The sequence below is a fragment of the Chiloscyllium plagiosum genome, unplaced genomic scaffold (genome assembly GCF_037043375.1).
Source record: "Chiloscyllium plagiosum isolate Xiang-an unplaced genomic scaffold, Cpla_swu_hap1 HiC_scaffold_53Y, whole genome shotgun sequence".
Classification (NCBI taxonomy): Eukaryota; Metazoa; Chordata; class Chondrichthyes; order Orectolobiformes; family Hemiscylliidae; genus Chiloscyllium; species Chiloscyllium plagiosum.
In genome coordinates, this window is record NW_028270192.1 from 2,626,522 (window position 1) to 2,630,000 (window position 3,479).

Here is a 3,479-nt window from a genome sequence, read left to right on the forward strand (position 1 = left end):
TTGAGGGAGTACTTTCTGAGGAACTGAGGGAACACTTTCTGAGGTATGGAGGGAGCACTATGTGAGGTACTGAGAGAGCACTTTCTGAGGTACTGGGAGAGCACTTTCTGAGGTATTGAGCGAACACTTTCTGAGGTGGTGTGAGAGCACTTTCTGAGCTATTGAGGGAACACTTTCTGAGGTACTGGGAGAGCACTTTCTGAGGTATTGAGGGAACACTTTCTGAGGTGGTGGGAGAGCACTTTCTGACGAACTGAGGGAACACTTTCTGAGGTACTGGGAGAGCACTTTCTGAGATATTGAGGGAGCACTTTCTGAGGTACTGTGGGAGCACTTTCTGAGGAACTGAGGGAGCACTTTCTGAGATATTGACGGAGATGTATCTGACATACTGAGGAGGAACTATCTGAGGTATTGAGGGTGCACTTTCTGAGGCACTGAGGGAACACTTTCTGAGATGTTGAGGGAGCACTTACTGAGAAATTGAGGGAGCACTTTCTGAGGTACTGAGAGAGCACTTTCTGAGGTTCTGAGAGAGCACTTTCTGGTTCTGAAGGGAGCACTTTCTGAGGTGCTCAGCGAGCACTTCCAGACGTACTGAGGGAGCACTTTCTGAGGTATTGAGGGAGCACTTTCTGAGGTATTGAGTGAGCACTATCTGAGGTATTAAGGGAGCATTATCTGAGGTACTGTGAGAGAAATATCTGAAATATTGTGGGAGCACGTTCTGAGGTATTGAGGGGGCACTATCTGAGGGACTGAGAGCACTTTCTGAGTCATTGAGGGAGAACTATCTGAGGTATTGAGGGAGCACTTTCTGAGATATTGAGGGAGCACCTTCTGAGGTATTGAGGGAGCACTTTCTGAGGTACGGGGAGAGCACTTTCTGAGATATTCAGGGAGCACTTTCTGCGTTATTGAGGGAGCACTTTCGGAGGTAGTGAGGGAGCACTTTCTGAGATATTGAGGGAGCACTGTCTGAGGAACTAAGGGAGCACTTTGTGAGCTTTGGAGGGAACACTTTCTGAGATATTGAGGGAGCACTTTCTGAGGTACTGAGGGGCCACTTTCTGAGATATTGAAGGAGCACTCTCTGAGGTACTAAGAGAGTACCTGAGGTACGGAGGGAGCACTTTCTGAGATATTGAGGCAACACTTTCTGAGGAACTGAGGGAGCACTTTCTGAGGTACTGGGAGAGCACTTTCTGAGATATTGAGGGAGCACTTTCTGAGATATTGAGAGAGCACTTTCTGAGGTACTGAGGGAACACTTTCTGAGGTACTGGGAGAGAAATTTATGAGGTATTGAGGGAGCAATTTCTGAGGTACTGAGGGTGCACTTTCTGAGATATTGAGGGAGCACTTTCTCAGATATTGAGGGAGCACTGTCTGAGGTACTGAGGGTGCACTTTCTGACATACTGAGGGGGCACTATCGGAGGTATTGAGGGAGCCCTTTCTGAGATATTGAGGGAGAATTTTCTGAGGTACCGAGGGAGCACTTTCTGAGGCATTGAGAGAGCAGTTTCTGAGGTACTGAGGGAATACTTTCTCAGGTACTGAGTGAACATTTCTGAGATATTGAGGGAGCACTGTCTGAGGTACTGAGGGAACACGTTCTGAGATACTGAGGGAGCACTTTCTGAGGTACTGAGGGAGCACTTTCTGAGATATTGAATGAACACTTTCTGAGGTATTGATGGAGCAATATTTGAAGTTCTGAGGGAGAACTATATGAGGTAATGAAGGAGCACTATCTGAAGTATTGAGAGAGCACTATCTGAAGTATTGAGGGAGAACTATCTGAGGTATTGAGGGAGCACATTCAGAGGTATTGAGGGAGCACTATCTGAGTTATTGAAGGAGCAATATTTGAAGTTTTGAGGGAGAACTATATGAGGTAATGAAGGAGCACTATCTGAGGTATTGAGGGAGCACTGACTGAGGTACTGAGGGAGAACTATCTAATGTATTGAGGGATCACTTTCAGAGGTATTAAGGGAGCACTATTTGAGGTAGTGAGGGAGAACTATCTGAAATATTGAGGGATCACTTTCTGAGGTATTGAGAGAGCACTATATGAGGTACTGAGGGAGAACTACATGAGATATTGAGAGAGAACTATCCTAGGTATAGAGTGAGGAATATCTGAGATACTGAGTGACCACTTTCTGAGATATTGAGGGAGCACTTTCTGAGGTACTGTCGGAGCACTTTCTGAGGTACTGAGGGACCAGTTTCTAACGTACTGAGGGAGCACTTTCTGAGGTATTGAGGGTGCAATTTCTGACATACTGAGGAAGCACTATCTGAGGTATTGAGGGAGCACTATCGGAGGTATTGAGGGAGCACTTTCTTAGATATTGAGGGAGCCCTTTCTGAGGTACTGAGGGAGCGCTTTCTGAGATATTGAGGGAGAACTTTCTGACGTACTGAGGAATAACTATCTGAGGTACTGAGGGAGCACTTTCTGAGGGACTGAGAGCACTTTCTGAGGTATTGAAGGAGCACTTTCTGAGGTATTGAAGGAGCACTGTCTGAGGTATTGTGGGCGCACTATCTGAGGTAGTGAGGGAGACTTATCTGAAACATTGTGGGAGCATTTTCTGAGGTATTGGGGGTGCAGTATTCGAGGTACTGAGGGAGAAATATATGCGGTACTGAGGGAGCACTATCTGAAGTACTGAGGGAGCACTATCTGAAGTACTGAGGGAGCACTATCTGAAGTACTGAGTGAGTACTATCTGAAGTATTGAGGGAGCACTATCTGAAGTATTGAGGGAGCACTATCTGAAGTACTGAGGGAGCACTATCTGAAGTACTGAGGGAGCACTATCTGAAGTACTGAGGGAGCACTATCTGAAGTATCGAGGGAGCACTATCTGAAGTACTGAGGGAGCACTATCTGAAGTACTGAGGGAGCACTATCTGAAGTACTGAGTGAGTACTATCTGAAGTATTGAGGGAGCACTATCTGAAGTACTGAGGGAGCACTATCTGAAGTATCGAGGGAGCACTATCTTACTGAGGGAGCACTATCTGAAGTACTGAGGGAGCACTATCTGAAGTACTGAGGGAGCACTATCTGAAGTACTGAGGGAGCACTATCTGAAGTACTGAGGGAGCACTATCTGAAGTACTGAGGGAGCACTATCTGAAGTACTGAGGGAGCACTATGTGAAGTACTGAGTGAGTACTATCTGAAGTATTGAGGGAGCACTATCTGAAGTACTGAGTGAGTACTATCTGAAGTATTGAGGGAGCACTATCTGAAGTACTGAGTGAGTACTATCTGAAGTATCGAGGGATCACTATGTGAAGTACTGAGTGAGTACTATCTGAAGAATTGAGGGAGAACTTTCTGAGGTATTGTAGGGGCACCTTCAGAGGCATTGAGGGAGCATTTTCTGAGCTACTGAGGGATCACTTTCTGAGGTACTGAGGGAGCATTTTCTGAGATACTGAGGGATCACTTTCTGA